The 18,614-nt window shown below is 38.6% G+C and overlaps 1 pseudogene; it reads left to right on the forward strand.

Annotated features, from left to right (window-relative positions):
• The first annotated feature begins 2,950 nt into the window (after window positions 1–2,950).
• LOC108545807 (cytochrome c oxidase subunit 1-like) lies at window positions 2,951–3,600 on the forward strand (annotated as a pseudogene).
• Window positions 3,601–18,614: the final 15,014 nt, after the last annotated feature.

Consider the following 18,614-nt stretch of genomic DNA (forward strand, 5'->3'; position numbering starts at 1 on the left):
TTGAAACAAATGGTAGGCTCTTGCCTCATGCGAATAGCTAATGAGAATATAATCACGATTTTTTGGATCAAATATCCTTCGTTGTTTGCTTTTATCTAATGCTATTATCCTGCTTCCAGCAATACGCAAGGTCTCTCCATATGGTTTTTCATTGTGCCATGCCTCGTACGGTGCCTTGTTTTCCAACGATTTAGTGGGACATCTGTTCTGTAAAAACGTTGCAGCGATGACTGTTTTCGCCCACAAACCCCTTGGTAATTTTGCTTGAAGCGTTAAACACCAGTGTGCGACTTGCATACTCTGCCACTCCATTTTGTTGGGGTTTGTTCTCAATGGTGAGCTGTCATGAGCTGGCTTCTTCCTCTAAGAACCTGGAAAATTCTTTTGAACAGTATTTCTTACGATTGTCTATTCTTAACCGATTTATTACACATCCTGTTTCTTCTTCTATCTTATTTCTAAATTTCTAAAGGATAATTAACACGTCTGATCGTTTCCGCAGCATTACTGTTTCAATATATCTTGCATAATAACAAAGTATTTCGCCCCACCTATAGATTCTTAATCCATTGGACCGCATATGTCTGAATATACTAAACCTAATTTTTTTTTTTTGACGATGACGTGCTCCTTTATATGGTAGATCATGAATTTTTCCGCGTGCACAAGGTATACATGCTATGCACGAATTTCTCGGATCGAAACTCAAACTTTCAACTAAGTTTTTCGTTTTCGGGTCCGTTAGATCCTCAAAGTTCGGCTCCCTGATGCTCCTATGCCACATCTCATTATTATTACTATTTGTGCACATTTGAAATGCACGATTTGCGTTAAGATTTACAATATGGTAACCGTCGCATTTTTCCGCTAACATTGTTGTTGTCCTGTCGCATCGTTTAACTATTGCGTAATTATTGTCAAGAACCACCTTGTAATAGTTTTCCGTTATTTCCGAGACCGACATTAAATTATTTTTCAATTCAGGTACATAAATTGCCTTTTTTTAACTTTACTTGGTCCGTATTTTTAATTTTTAGTTCTACGCTTAGGTTAAGTTTGCCGACACCGTGTGATTTCACCCATGAATTTGTCACGGGAAAGATACCGGATAAAGAAAAGAAAAAAAGAAAAAATATATAAATGCCGTTTGAGTTCGACGAGTTGAACGAGTTGAACGAATTGAGTTCTCGTTGTTACGATTATTCGAAAATTATGAGACTTACTACTTGACAATCGAGCGTATTCCAACTTCAAATAACTAATTATAAGGTAGATGGCAAATAATAATGAGTACGTAACGTATGGCAAGATTAGGACTGACTTTATTCTTTTAATTATGGTGTATTTATACATTAGTTTCGGTGGGCGTTGGCTGGTAGTGGAAATATGAAGTGCGGATTGCTTTTCGACGATCCCTGGAAGTCTTGATGTGCAGATTGCTGGGATAGTCTGATGTTAATATGTAGATCTACTAAGATAAGCCGACGTTACAAATTGAATGCTGTAAACAATCTCGATTTCTTGCTATCGTCGGCAACATTAAACATTCTCTTTTCGTTTGCCATATGCTTCGTTGCAGCACCATTTAAATACCAAATGTTCGAGATTCCCGTTTCGACATAGCATGCAATTGCTGTTATAGCATCATCTGTTTTTCATTCTTCACGTCTTTTCTTTGTGTAACAGTTCTTACTCGTGTGTCTGACTGTGCCACACTCATAGCATTTTCCGCTAAACTTTGTATGAATTTTTGACTTCAGATAATTATTCGTTTTCGAACTTTCATGCGCGTGCTTTGATTTATCGAAATAGTTTCTAGTTAAGAACGCGTTGCTATCGTCTGTTGCACTATCGATTTTCATGGAGCGATCGCTTTGTCTCGCTTCTTCTTTGATGAATTTTACTTTTAGATTATTAAGCGTTGTTATCTCATCGCGTGACTCTATTGCAATGCTAAAACTTTCAAATTCGACCGGTAACAAGCCTAACCGCATTATCGATAGTAATTCTTTCGGTATGCCGATTCCAGTCCACAAGTGAATTCCGCTACGTATTGCATCATTGTAGTGTCCGGCTTCTTTTCCATCCTTAGATGGAAAATTAGATGCTTCTTTCTATGTAGTTGCTTTCTTCACATCATTCAACTCACCATGTGTGACGCTTAGGTTAATCAAAGCCGATGCTTCGGAATCTTCCTTAAACCATTCCTGTGCGTTTGCCACTGGTTTCACCTCAGTTCCATCGTTATATTGCCAGAAGTCGTTGAACACTAAGATACTTTTCATTTGAACTTTCCATAGTTCATAATTGTCTTTCGTTAATTTCTTAATATTGGCAAAACCTGTCGCGGTCACCATTTTGCTCCTTTTTTTTCACGCGTGTATCACGTTTCTTTACATTCGTGATTGACTTTCGACGTGTTTCATTATCAGTTATTACTCCTTAAGATGGCTACGTATACTGGATCCATAACCAGTTAGGATCTATTAATAAAGTGGGTTTGGTAAATGGAATGTGTAAGTGAAGTAATTACATGTGGCGACGTGAAATACAATCTAATTACGGATATTCACAGCTCACACGTAACGGACACACACCTGTCGCAACAGATCTCACACTATACGCCTACAGACGACGATCGCCCACATGCGCGTGCTCGTCGCGCACACGCGCAGGGCCGTTTTGTTATATAACGCTGTCCCCGTATCGATTTACATATACTCATCATAAAGGTATTGGTATTTTTTTTTTTTTATTTGCAATATGATCAAGAATAATTGGATCTTCAATAAGATTTTTAATTCAAATACAATTAACAATACCAGGAAGATTTAAAAAAAATGATAAATTATATAATACTATAGTTACAAAACATGCTACTTTAATAATTTTTGTTATACTTATACCTTTTTTAATTGGCGGATTTGATAACTGATTAATTTCATTAATATTAAGTTCACCAGATATATCCTTTCCTCGAATAAATAATATTAGATTTTGATGATTGCCTCCTTGTCCATTATTATTATCAATTAGAAGAATCTATAATTTTTCATCAGGTACAGGTTGAACAGTCTATCCACCTTTATCAAATTATATATTTCATTCGTCATCTTCAGTTGACTTTACAATTTTTTCATTACACATATTAGGAATAATTCCTATTTTAGGTTCAATAAAATTAGCTACTATTGTTATATTAATAAAAAATTTAGATTTAGATTTAGATAAAATAGTTTTATTTCTTTGGTCTGCGTTTATTACTATAATTTTATTATTATTATTATTACCAGTATTAGCTGGAGGTATTACTATATTATCATTTGATCGAAATTTGAATGCATCATTTTTTGATCCAATAGGTGGAGGAGATCCAGCTTTCTAGCATCATTTATTTTTATTTTTGGAACATTCAGAAATATATATTTTAATTATACCAGGATTTGGAATAGTTCCTTAAATTATTATAAATGAAAAATGTAAAAAAGAAGTTTTTGGTAATTTAGGTACAATCTATGCATTATTAGCACTTTTAGTTTTTTAGGTTTCATTGTTTGTGTTCATCATATATTTACAATTGGATTAGATGTAGATACATAAGCTTATTTTACTTCTGCTACAATAATTATTGCTGTACCAATAGGAATTAGAGTTTTTAGGTGATTAGCAACTTATTATGGTTCAAAAATCATTATAAATAATTCAGTTGTAAGATGATTAGGATTTATTTTATTATTTACAATTGGTTTCTGGTATTATATCATCTGGTATGATATTATCTATAATTCATCAATTAATGCTATTTTACATGATGCTTTTCATGTTGTAGCTCATTATCAATATGTATTATCAATGGGAACTGTATTTTCCATTATTTACAGATTTATTCATTGATACCCGTTAATTACAGGTTTATTATTAAATAGAAAATGATTAACTTACTAATTTTTAATAATCTTTATTGGAGTAAATTTAACTTTTTTTCCTCAAAATTATTTAAACATAAAATGAATACCACAACGACATTCGAAATATCTAGATTATTATTATTGTTGAAATTTATTATCTTCAATTGGTACAATTATTTCCTTAAAAGAAATTTATAATTTTATTTTATACATAATTTTTATGTTGTTAATAATTTTTGTATTGTTTTAGATTACAGAAAGCATAAAATCTGGGCGAATATTATTATTTGAATTTTTCCAGTTATCATTAGAATGATTAATAAATGATCCTCCTTTAAATCAATTATTTAATGAACGTAGAATTTTATTACTAAATATATAAAATTTGAATACAACAGAAAAATGTAATGAATTTAAAATCCAAGAATATAAAATATAATTCTATTATGAAAAATTTCAACATGAAATATATCTTTTTTGAAGATTCAAATACTCTTCATTCAGAAAATTTAATTTCTTTACATAATTTTATTATAGTATCTATAATAATAAATATTGTTTTACTATTTATTTAGATAATTAGATTTTATATTATAAATATGTTAATTTATATTTATTAAAAAATCATTTGATCGAAATAATTAAAAAATTTGTTGGTATAATTATTTTATTATTTATTTGACTTCCACCTTTAAAATTCTTACGTTATATTGATGAATTATTAAATACTTTTATATCAATTGATTCTATCGGACATCAGTGATATTAATCATATGAATATCCAGAACTTAGTAATATCGAATTTTATACTTATAAGATGACTTCTTTTATAATTGATCAATTTCGTTTACTTGGTTCACATAATCGTATAGTAGAACCTATAAAATTACATTTACGATTATTAGTCTTAAATGATGTAATTCATTCCTGAACAATTCCATCATTGGGTATTAAAATTGATACCACGAAATAGAAGAGATTAGCACCGCTTAGAACGGACCCGAAGTGAATGTCACCTTCACCATAGCAGAGCACAGCAGCACGCAGGAAAGCACAGCAGAGCGTAGCAGAGCACTGTATTGTGTAAAATAATAACAGCGAATAGCATAGATTCGTACTGCTTTGTAGCGAACCGCACCGAATAGCTACTACACCACGGCAGAGCTCAGTTGTGGGCAGTAGAGCGCAGCAGAGGTCAGCAGAGTACCGTATAGCGCCAAATATCACGACACAGCAGTGAATAGCAGAGATAGTATTCCTTAGGACAAAACCGCACTGAATAGCACAACCACAGCAGCAGAGCGCAGCAACGTGCAGCACAACGCAGCATAGTAAGACAGAGCACAGCATAGTGTCGAATACTACCGAATAGAACTGATTAGCACAGCTAAGGACGGAACAGCACTGAAAAGCATCACCAGTACACAGAAGCACAGCGTAGCGCAGCAGATCGTAGCAGAGCACAGTAAAGCGCTGAATAGCACCGGGCACCAGTGAACGGCGTAGAGTGGCATTGCTACGTACAGAACCGCATCGAATAGCAACGCCATCACTACAGATCGCCGAATAACACCGAGTAGCGAAGACTGGCACTATTCAGTACAGCAAAGCGCGGAATAACGCCGCCACCATAGCAGAGAGCAGCAGAGCGCAGCAGATCGCCGAAAGCACAGAATAGGAGAGATTAGCGCTACCTAGAACAGCAACGCACCGAATAGCATAGCCACCACAGCAGAGCACAGCAGATCGCAAGAAAGCGCAGCAGAGCGCAGCACAGCACAGGACAATGTTCAATACTACCGAACAGCACAGATTAGCACAACTTGGGGCAGCAACGCACCAAATAGCACCGCCGCCATTGCACGACAGATCACAGCCCAGCAAAACTCAGCAGGGCACAGTACATTGCCGTATACCACAGAATTCGACAGATTGCTACTACTATGGACAGTACCGCACTGAATGACACCGCCGCCACTGTAGAGCGGAGCAGGAGGCAGCAGTGTACAGTATTGCGCCGAATACCATGGAACTGCAACGAATATTACAGATTAGCACTGCTTTGGACAGTATCGCATTGAGCAGCACCAACACCACAGCAGAGCACAGCATATCGCAGGAACGGTCGTTATGGGTCAGCCGAGCAGAGTATAGCGCCGAATACCACCGAATACCACCGAATAGAACAGATTAGCACTGCTTTGGATAGCATGAGGAATTGAAAAATTAGTAGGAGGCTCAAAGAATTAGCAGATGGCTTGAAGGATTGAGCAGAGCAGATCACTTTATGTATACACATTTGTTGCGACTTTCACTTCATTTTAACTTGGCTCGATTTAGGTTAGAAGGTAGCTGGGTGAGGGCGCCACCTAGGAGAAGGTGTGTGTATTGGTGGTCGGGCGAGATAACGCAACTGTGCGAGCGGTACGTGCTCACCCAACGACGGTATACGCGGTCGCGAAGGCGGCGATTGTCGCCCGAGGGTACCGCGGCTCGTTACCGCGACTACTGGGTCGCGGTCAACGATCTTTGCTGCGATATACGGAGAGCCAAGGCACGGCAATGGGACGAGCTACTCGCCACGCTCGAAGTCGATCCGTGGAGGCGCCCTTTCAAAATAATTTTGGGTAAATTGCGGGCATGGGCGTCTCCGCTGACCGAGCGTATGGACCCTCAGCTCCTATGTCGGGTGGTCGGAACTGCTCGAATGGTTCGACGAGCTGGGGGTCACGAACGAGGAGATGAACCGTGCGGTCCAAAAGATGAGAGCGTAGAGCACCGCCCCCGGACCGGACGGCATCCCTAGCCGGGCCTAGGTTTTGGCCCTGGGTGTGTTGCGGGACCGGATGAGGCAGCTTTTCGATTGCTGCCTCAGAACCGGTCGCTTTCCGACTTGCTGGAAGAGGGTGAAGGTGGACCTCATTCCAACGCAGGGGAGGCCTCCGGACCCTCCGAAAGCATATCGGCCGATCTACCTGCTCGACGAGGCGGGCAAGCTCTTCCAGTGCGTGCTGGTTGCCCGCATCCAAGGGCATCTGGCGGAAGTGAGACCCAATCTGAGTGACAGTCAGTTCGGTTTTCGGCAGGGACGGTGGAAGATCGACGAGATAAAGCGCGTTCGAGTCCTGTCGGAGGCTGTCGATCATCGGGGTGGGGTGGTGTTGACCGTGAGCCTCGATATCGTGAACGCCTTCAATTCCCGGCCCTGGGCCGCCATCCGGGACATCTTGGTATATCACAGGATGCCCTCGTACATGGTGGCGGTGATCGGGGACTACCTATCCAGTCGAACGATCGAGTACCCCGGGCGGTACTCGACCGTTGTGCGGGCGATGAACTGCGGGGTTCCGCAGGGTTCGGTTTTAGGCCCTATCCTGTGGGATCTCGAGTACGACGCGGGGAGACTGGACCGCAGTACTCGCGGAACTCGGCGTAGCCTATGCAGTGCGCGGCATCCTTCGGCTGGGGCTACGTATCGCCTCCGAGAAGACCGAGGCCATTTGTTTCTGCCATTGGTCCCAGGATGCCAGGGCCGCCCCGGTCACGAATGCAGATAGGGGATGCCAGCGTCGAGGTACGAGACCGATTGAAGTAGCTCGGACTCACCATCGACAGCCACTGGTACTTCGACCGGCCCTTCGCAGTGCTAGCTCCGCGCCTGTAAGGGGTCGCGGTGGCACTTTGCAGCTTGCTCCGCAACCTGGGAGGGCGGAACGAGAGGGTGCGCTACCCCTATACGGGCGTCGTCCGCTCGGTGGCCCTGTACGGGGCTCCGATCTGGGCGGGCGATCTGGCGGCCAGTCCGGGAAATCGGGCAATTCTCCGGCGAGTCGCTCGCAGGCTGGCAATCAGGGTCGAGCGCGGTTACCGCACGATCTCTCACGAGGCGGCGACGGTCCTGGCAGGGATCCAGCCGTTCGACCTATTGACGGAGTGTGAGGCTCTGGTGTACGGGCTTCTCCGCCGGGACGGTGGCGGGTCTCTGGCCGATGGGACTGTCTCGTTGAGGCGCCGGGTCCAACGATACGTGGTAGCTGCTTGGCGTACTCGGTTGGATAGACCGTGCGGCCGGTGGCATCGGGTCGTCAACGCGGTGCTTCCAGTGATGGACGCCTGGATGCGCAGCGGCAGTCGGCATACCTTCCGGCTGACGCAGGTGCTCACAGGTGCTTCGGGGAATACCTCGGTCGGATAGGCAGCCAGGCGTTCACGCAGTGTCACCACAGTGGCCAGGAGCGAGACACGGTGGAGCACACGCTGGAAGAATGTTCAGCGTGGGCTCGCGAGCGTCGAGTCCTGCTACAACAAACGGGTTGGGACCTCTCGCTCTCCGTCATCGTTCCGACGGTGGCGAAGAGCGGAAGTGTATGGCGGGCAATGGCCTCCTTCTGCGAGCAGGAGACGCAGCAGAAGGAGGACGCGGAAAGGGCCCACAAGCGCGCGCGTGTTGGCGCGGGCTTTTCGTACGCAGGGAGGTCGAGGATGCCGGTGCGGCGGCGTTTAGTCGACGGGAGGGTCAACGCGTGAGACCTCGCGGACGCGAGCGACTCTGCGCCTCTGGAATGGGGAGATAATCTCCGTCCCATCTGCGAACCGTGGCTTGGGTGGACCACGGACAGCTGGATGGGGGGCCGCCTGTCCGGGAGGCCGTGATCATAGCGGACGGCAAAGCGCGGTGGTTGCGTGGCGCCGATAAAGACATGGAGGTGCGCGTGTGACCGTTTCGGATCCGTGCGTATGCTGGTATGAGTGAGAACGTAGTGTGTGCTTCACCATCGCGCCCTGGTAATTGCTTCGGCTCGCGGAGTCCAGGGCGCTCCAATGTCGCGGTAGAATCGCCATCGTGGGGGTTTTAGTGGGCTAGAATTCCACATAACCCCACCCCATCCCCTAGAGGTGTCGGGCATATTCTGAAGATTTCCCCCACGTAAAAGAAAAGAAAAAAGAAAAAAAAAAGAGTTAGAAGGAAGCTGCATTGTGAGTTGGATTCGGAAAGGTCTGTTATTGTCCTGTGAAAAATTTTTTCTCCAAATATTTGTACAGAATTCTGAAAAGTCAGTTATTAGTCCCCAACGTTATGGAGCAATATATTATTTTGTCACTTTCATTGAAACTTCGTTCCTAAATGATACCAATAGGCATCATTTGTTACATTAGAATTTCTAAAATTGTTTATACCTCATTCTCCAAAAACTGAATTTGAATTTATAGATACGACATTATATGGCAACATTGCTAGATTTCTGTCGAAATATTATACTGTTTTGCATATGTCACTGCATGACTAAATTATGGTTCATCGCGATTTCGTTGGCAAATTATCATCCAAAGGCTGATAATTTACCTGCGATGATCAGCAGCTAAGTATATAAATACAATCTCTGGAATTTTCAGGTGTTTGCCAATATTGTTGAGTTACTTCGCCTTTCATCATACTTCCAGAATTTTAATAACTTTCCACTGCATAAATCTACTGCATACTCTCTCACCTACGGAATATGAAATGAAAAGTCCCTGGCAAGCGACTAGGTAAAATCTCGTAGCTTTTCTGTCACGAATAATTATTGGAACTCTAAATCATATTGAAATATTCGAAATTCTTCAGACTTCTACATTTTTACTCAATTAGCAATTAATTATATATCATGGCCTCGTCGAACTTCTAAATACTTCCGACATTTTCATTATATCATTCGTCAAATTCCTTTTTCGCGATTCGCGTATTTTTTTCTTTTTTTTCTTTCGATTCGTGGGAAGAGAATGATAGAAAATGGACGTTGAGCGTTTTAAAAAATTATTCGACAGCATTTATGCAAAATTTATCACTGCCGAGATGGCAGGAGCAAATTGATAGAATATTCGTTCTAATTTATTCAGCGACTGAAATATTTATATAATTCTTGCATGAAACATTTTCTTCCAAATAACGGCTAGAATTGTAGATCAATATTTTGCATCATTAGTTACAAATATTTGCTGATCGGCGATCTCTATTTTCAGAGATGTGACAAATTCATCACACGATGAACTCATATTTTTACTGAAATATTTGTTTCATACCAATGTATTCAAATATCAAATGTACCATTCAAAAATAAACAAATATTTATGGATAACAGCGTAAAACTTCCAGAAAAATTGTAAAGTATATCAACCCATAATGAAAATAAAGACGACGTCGATTTCTGACTAATGTAAAGGCCAGTTCACAAAGAAGAAGAAGGAACTGATGAACAATCTCCCTGGGTTCTACAATTACAGAAATAACTATCTACTGTGTAACTACATAATTCTAGATAAATAGATATAAGATTCTATCTTATATATGAAATTATAGTCTACTCTATTAACTGTTATCCTGCTTTTATTTTATTCCTTCTATTTATTCTTTTTCCTATAAATACCATATATCGTTAAGTTCAGCAATACCAATTTGAATACTTTACCATAACTACAGAGCCGATATCATAAATTGAAAAATCTGATATATAATTACATACCACGCGAAATATCGAAATTTATAACTGGCGGGACAAGATCAAGAACCACATTGGACTTAGAAACTATTCTCGATACGACCACGGGAACACATGGGTAGAAATAGTTTCAGATACCACCTCGCACACTCTGGAAGATCCTTTCTAGCTAAGTTTCGTAAACACATATTTTAGGATCGAAACGCGTTAACCATATAACAATATTCGATATGTTCTTCTCTGACCCTCTCCTATCCGAATAAAAGATGAATGCCACTCACAGAAACTACACCTTGCAAATTGGCATCGTGAATGGGAAAAGACGTCCTCGCTTGTGTCGGGGCTTGTATTTGTAAATTGGTATGGATATTATCTTTGTAGATTATCTTCGTTGCCATATTATCGAGAATAAAATCCTTTTATTGATAATGTTATTTAGGAACGTGTTGTTATTATTAGTTTGTACATAATTGTTATTTCTTTGGAAGTGAATATTAATTAAAAATTATTTAAACTTATTGTACACAATATTTGTACAGTAATGTTATAAAACGTGATAGCATAATTAGTTTACGTACGTTTTCTATTTATTCAGAATTAAAAATTAATTATTTATTATTTATATTTGTATTTATAACATTAATATTAAGTAAATACTCTTATGAGGACTGACTTTATGCAAAGTTAATGTGCGGACCGAATAAAAATTTATTATAATGGCGTACTTACGAAGAGACTTTTTTTATAGATAATCTATATATATTATCCACAGAACACGTTACGAGCATATTTCATGGCATACTCGGTATTTTACACCATTATCGTGATTATCGTGGGAGGATTGGAAATTTTACAAACATCACTGTTTACTCAATTGAAATGTTACAATTATTTTTGGTATCACCGACGCCATGATACCGATTGCACCATTGGCAAGGCTAAAGGCAATAGCCGTGATTCTTCCACTGTTTGTTTAATATTAACACCGATGTTTAGTTCAATGTTTATCGCGTTGATATCTATTTATTCACACTTACAAAGTACTGTTTAACTTAACTCTGCATTTGAATGAAATTAGAGTACATTATTAAATTTTGTTTCAAAGATAAAGTAAATTTCATTTAACACAATAATTTCATATTTCACTAATCTCTAAAATCTCCAGAAATCTCTGGTATATAGTATAAATGATCATTATAACTTTTATTTCATAGATATTACTCTAAATTTTATATTTAAATATATTATTTTACTAAGTATGGATTCTTTTTGACTCACCACTCTAATTCGTCAAAGGTATCCAACATTCTTAACTTCATGTGGGATTTCGGATTACTTACCTGAAAATAAGAATATTTCGTAATTAGTACGAAAATAGTGTACATAATAAACGACATAAAAAAATATTTTGTAGTATAAAATATTAGTTGGTTGAACATATATCTCTTAAATATTTTATTAATACTTAAACTTTGCCGTAATTGAAATTTCACTCCGTTGGAATTCTTATCTCATTTTATTAAAAAGCCCTAACAACTGACGATACTAAATCATATTATGGGTATTCATAAACGCTATCGATTATGACAATTCCATCATAAAGCATGCCAATTTACCAACGATCTTGATTGTAAATATAACAAATATTATTTTTGGAGGATATCCATTGCAGCTCTTAAGAGTTAATTCAACAGAATTGAATAGAATTGAATGCAATTGCATTGAATATTTATATTCTCTTATCAGCTTCCATTTCATGGTATAACATGCTCGTTTTGAAAAAGAATTTATGCTACATTAATTATATTCATACTATGGTGGGGCATTATGTACTGCAGCAGTTCGGCAATACACGTGTAAGCAATTTTGGGATGAATTTGATAACATAAAATATTAATGCACGCAATAAAATAGAAAATCAGACGATGAAATAACTCAAAAGACATTGTATCATATACGATAACGCGAGCAATACACGACAATGCGAAGGTACATTAAAAAATCAGAGAAACAGCGGTAGCGACAGCGAACGGCAACTTCTCTTCAGCCAATAACAAAGTTATCTGATTTTTCAACTTGCTATCGACTGTACGTTTAAACATAGTATTCCTCTTTTCTGTTAATTTTGCCTGGATGTTCGTAATTCCACTACCATACACATATTGATCTTTACATTCAGCATTAAAGTACCACCTCTGGGATCGCGGAAATTGTAAACTCATGAAAAACTTTAAACATTTGAAGTAACATGTGTTAAATCGTTTGGTATCGAAATTAGAAACTTTATTCTTTGAGAAGAAGTGTTCTAAAATAATAAAATATCTTTAATAACAAAGGAGATACTTCAAAGTAAATAACAGTAAAATAACATATGATAATATTCGAGACATCATTAATATTAGGTCAACTTTTGTTATAAAAATAATTATAGTTTCATAAGTGCCTAATAAAAAACTTAAAAATTCAAATTTTTATGCTAAATTTCTCAATTTCACCTAATATTTCCTAGTTCAAAGGCACATACGGCAAACCTTTCGCTACAAAAGAAGCCTCAGAAATAAACAATAATATAATTAAAAATGTGTATTATTAATATCTGTCATTTCTACTAAAAAAAAATTGTCTTTTATTACACATAACGATTAAAGATTTATATTTTTATGTTTATGTTTATTTTATGTTTTATGTCACTTTTATGTTTATTTTTATTTTTAATTTTTGCTAGTCTCGCTCAGTGTCGATTTGCCAGACAAATATCGCGGACTCTTAACCAGGGTGAACTGATTACTTTTCCACGGATTACCGTAATTCGTTTAAACTGCAGCGTGAACTCTAATCCATTTCGGAGGAGTATTGGATGGATGATAATTCCAAATTAACTGACATCCGTGGCCAATGAGCAAATGGAAATCATCGACACTCTGTCGCGAATCATATAGATGGGTGTCTATGAATAAGCCAGTTAGAGTAGTATGTATTCATGATTGAATGACCTTCCTGCGGCGTTACGCGGAAATGGATTTTCCACGCATGAAATAATTCATAACACTTGAAAGGCTTTCTTGTGACCGATTGTAACGGAGAATAGATCAATCGAATTTGCTGTGCTCGGTGTAAATTAAAAATGCACAAACAATAACAGGCGTCCGTGTAGTTGTTCCGGCTGTGTCACGTTCCAGGCAGAAATGCGCATGTCTATCGAAATATTTGTAAAAATCTTGCGTCGGCCAATGCGAAATTCTGGCATTAATATTTCAAGGAAACAAACTCGGACCTTTCTATATTACTTCTCGCGTGACAGATATTCCTTTCCCACTTTCTATTTCATGTTGGAAACAATTCTATGGACTGTTTGTCAGAATATAATAAAAAATTGTAAAATAGCTTCTGATTTTGAATACAGCGTCTCATTTATTATCGTCTACTGTAGTTTGTATTTCAAAATTCATAGAATTTTTTTATGAGATATGGATGATTCGTTGGAAGAGAAATTGTTTACGTTTGATTGACTAGTACTAGTGACTGACGTGGTACTAGCATTGTTAGGAAAATTTTTAACATCTGTGTCAATCAATATCGTTTATCGTGAACATTTATTGCTAATAGTATTTTTAATACATTACGAAATTTTTCTACGTTTAATCTTTATTAATAATTATTGTGCAATTAATATTTTATTACCAATTTGTCTCACTTGCCAACTACATAATCACACCCAAATTTGCATAAATATACAGATATTTCCCCTCCATGGTGAAATAATTAAAATACAAAATTTTCCTATCAGGAGATTGCTTAACCGCAATTGTATACAAAGCTATACATTCGATCTTGCCTATGTTAAGAAAAATCTTCAAAATGGTTACATTTTTATCTAACATCTAATTAAATACAAAATAGGAATATTAACCTACTGGAGTCATAGGCACACAACTTGAAAAGGTATCAGTAAAATTATTCCAAATTGAAATACATTTCACTGCTATTTCTTTCCATACACAATATTCATTAACCAATTCCTTTCAAATCCGTGAAAATCAACAAATGGGTCGTCTTCTACCGCTGAACAAGATTAACAAATTTCTCAATAGAAGATGTTAAAAATTATAATTACGTGATCAAAAAACATATCCAGAATAATTCTTCCAATGTTAAGTATTTTTGATCTCCTTCATATCTATTATCCATTACCCAAATCAACACATGCAACGAAAGTTGTCAACTTCCAATTTTACTCAAATTTCTAGAAATTTACGAATGCTACCCCTTTTACTGCACAATGCGGTTAACAAATCTCTCATTAAAACGCGTTACAAGTTGAAAATACGCGGTTAGAAAATATATTCAGTATTATCATTTAAAACTTAATTATTTTCAATTCTCCAACCACTCTCTCCACAGATATCATTTATACATTATTTCAATAAATTTCACCTAAACATGCAACAAATCGTATCCAAATACCAAAAAATCTGCTAGACCTTCTCCTTTCCACCCGCAAGAATATATAGAATTTCCCATTAGAAGACACATATAAATAAAAATTCGTTTAGAAATTAATTACTCCACATTCCATAACCTTATAATAGCATTCACCAAGTACATCGAATAACATGAACCAACTCCACGCACCCAGATCAGGCACCCCCTAAAATAGATAGAATTCCGTGGAAATAATGAAAAGTCTGCCAACACTACCTCATTCGTCATTCCATGGCCCTAGAATAAATATAACGCTTACCTGGCTATGCTGTCGCGCAAGATCAATGAATGGACGGCAAATGAGCTATTTTGTATTCGTAAATCTGTCCATCCCGAATTTCCTTCAGTGTATAATAGGAATTTGCAGCGGTCGATTCAAGTTGCGGTGTGTTATATGTGCCGCCTGTTTTCGCCAGCGATGCGCAAACGCGCAAGATATTAAGTGGATCGATAAGCGACGATTTTATTATGCGGAATTGTTTGATAATGGCTATAATATAATATGGGTGTGCGATGAAGCAACAGTATACACGCTGTCGAGCGCGTTGTGTGTAAATATTATGCCAGCTTACAATGCGCTGTACCATTACGCCGCTGGTCACCAGGCCCGTGCATCTACTTTTCCAACACCAAACCCACTTGTAAACACCGCGATGACGTGCTCGTTTCAGAATTCGCAGCTTCCGACCGGATCAAAACATATAGGGGAACCATAATGACGAGAGAAGAAGCTTGTTCCGGCTTTCGCGCCGATCACTCTTTTCTCATCTCACGCTCCTCGCTCTTCGCTCTCCTGTGATGATCCTGTGTGCACACTGTTGTCTTGGATGTCTCGCTTATGGATATTTACACTGGGTTGCACTGGGTAACTTTTTCGCGATAAACACGCAACAATTCGAAACTATTCTTATTATATATATGTATTTTTGGAATCCCGTTAGTGCCATTTATGGTGCAATAAGAATAGAAAATCACGAGTATTTCATTTCCATTCTTCACGTGCAGTTACTTCTGGTCTAGTTATTACTTTATAGTCGTCACCTAAGATAAACAAACACGTTAACATTGCAATTAACTTGAGATCAATTGTCTCGATTTGAGTATGGAGTCTTCTTGGGTTTTCATTGGTGAATTTTACTATCGTGATCGACATTCTTTTTATATCATTATCACTTTTATTTAGATTACTCGCTGATTTTCCCTCACAATAACTGGTTCATTTGCGACAGCAATTTTTGCATTTGTACCTTTTACATGCGAATATTCTTTATCATTGCTAATGTTCCTATAGTGTTTCGTTTGGGAATATTCATTGTAAATGCAGCTTCAATTATTTTATCATAATCCTCACCGTTTAAGTCACCTCTCAATTAACTGTACGATATTTCACATCGTTCCTCATATTACGAAATATTTTCGGAAATAATTCTAATTTATACAAAATTTGCACACATGAAAACAAGACCATACATTTTTTCCTGAACTCTATTTTATTCGATTTCTTATGTAATTATATCAGGATCAGGACAAATATTTTTTACTTTCCTCTATTGTTTTATTTATTGCATATAAAAGTTTGAACGATAACCGAATTATTAGTTTTTATATGAACTGCAATTTAACTTTGCTTTAATTACGTTCAATGATACTATTCACCTCAAGACCCATATATTTTTTATTATGAATTATTCCAATTAAAATTACAATTAAAAATTGTTGAAATCTAATTTCTGATGAGAAATGGCTTATGATATTACTGTATTCAATTCGGAGAAACTATATGTTCGTCACTTATATCCAAGCGGAATGCATTTCAAAACGTTCTTTTGCGTGGCATTCATATTTTCATCCAGTATCGACTTGCCCTTTTTCATGCACGAAAGGACGAGGAAATAAGAAACTCAATTATGATAATTTCAAGCAAACTGTATAATGTCGATTTAACCAGGATGTGGATTAAACTGAACGAGATATCAGTAAACAATCTTATATTTCATAATTGCATTTTTGGTTGCGATCTTCCGAAAAAATTCGTATGGATAATCGTACTTTAAACTGGAAAACCTGTTTTCGATAATGATAATTCTAGCGGAAAATAAGCGGTCAGAGGAACTAAATATGTAATTTAATACGAATTATATGTTTGATTAAATACTGTGAAAAATAAATGAACGTTAAGCATCAAATGAGTCAGAATTAAAATATGAATTTTCTGGTTATCTTGGAAATTTATTTTTACGTAGTTTTGTAAATATTTTTATATTTATATAAATCCTTTAGGGATTATTATATGAATAGATTCCTTTCGAGTATAAACTATGTTATTATAACATAATACAGATCACTTACCTTACCTAATTAAACTGCCTAATTATTCAATATTCCAAGATATTTGCTTGGAATAATTAAAATAATCAATTAAAAACAATAATTAGAATATCATTTTAAACAGCAAATTCAATCTACCGGCCAAAATTAGTAAAAATAATAAATTAAACAATGTTTCAATGCATCTAGAAAAATTACCGAAAAACACGAGTCCAGCAATAAACCCAATCCATGTGCATATCCAAACCTTCCCATAACAATTAATCATGCACAAAAGGAGGGAAATAGATGACGAAAATTTTAAAGCACAGCAAAGGAGAGATCGTCGGTGGAATCTTTAACGCGAGGAAGATCATACCGATGGTTCCCCAACATAGAAAGCGTAGCCAGTTCTCGTATTCTTGCCGGTAGAAGTGTCTACTCGGTTCCTTGGTATTCCATATCGAACGAATGCAGAATGCATTCGAATTAAATTCTCGGTGCAATGAATCTTCGTTCACGCGCGCATTCGCCAGGAGAACGCAGAAATGCGGTGTAGGATCGCGCCGCTAATACTATCCATTCTAGTCAGAAGAAACGGGAACGCGCGTTACATACTTCCGTTACGTGCTAATAAGCATCTCTCATGACAACGAGACGCGAAGGAATAAGAATTAGATCGTGGAACGAGATTCCTCTCCCAAGTGCAGTGGCAACCATTTGCCTTTGGCGGTTCCGTCGTTTCGGAGAAATAGCGGTTCGCTATTATAATCGGCGGTGGGGTTATGCGGGATTTTTAGCCACTAAAATACCCACGATGGCCAGCCTACCGCGATAGCGGAGAGCCCTGGAATTCGCGAATGACGCAATTACCAGGACGCGCCCGCGAGACATACCCGAAGGTTCCCACCCGGCGCGCTTGGGAACACGCACCGCAACCTCACGCATGCAGCATAAATACGAAACCGAAACGGACCCACGCGTACCTCCATACACATACCTCCATACCTATACCGGCGCCACGCGGCCACCGCGCGACGCCGACCGCAATGACCACGGGCTGCTGGACCGGCGGGCCCCAACCCAGCTGTTCGTGTTCAACCCTGGCCTCGGTTCAGGGAGGGGAGGAAGACTGTCCGCCCATACCAAAGACGCAGGATCGCTCCTGTGCGCGAAGTCTCATGCGTTGATCACTCTGGGGGGGGGGGGGGGGGAAAAAGGGGGGGGGGGGGGGGCGCCTATGCGACGCCGCTCCCGCAGCCTCCGCTGCCCTACGTGCGAAGGACCCGCGCTAACCCGCGCGCGAGGCCATCGCCTTCCAAGCGCTCCCGCTCTCCACCATCTTCGGCACGATGACGGAGAACGAGAGGTCCCAACCCATGCTTCGTCACAGGACCCGGCGCTCGCGAGCCCACGCCCGACATTCTTCCAGCGTGTACTG

Source organism: Eufriesea mexicana, unplaced genomic scaffold, assembly GCF_001483705.2.
Source record: "Eufriesea mexicana isolate 0111107269 unplaced genomic scaffold, ASM148370v2 scaffold4744748272, whole genome shotgun sequence".
Classification (NCBI taxonomy): Eukaryota; Metazoa; Arthropoda; class Insecta; order Hymenoptera; family Apidae; genus Eufriesea; species Eufriesea mexicana.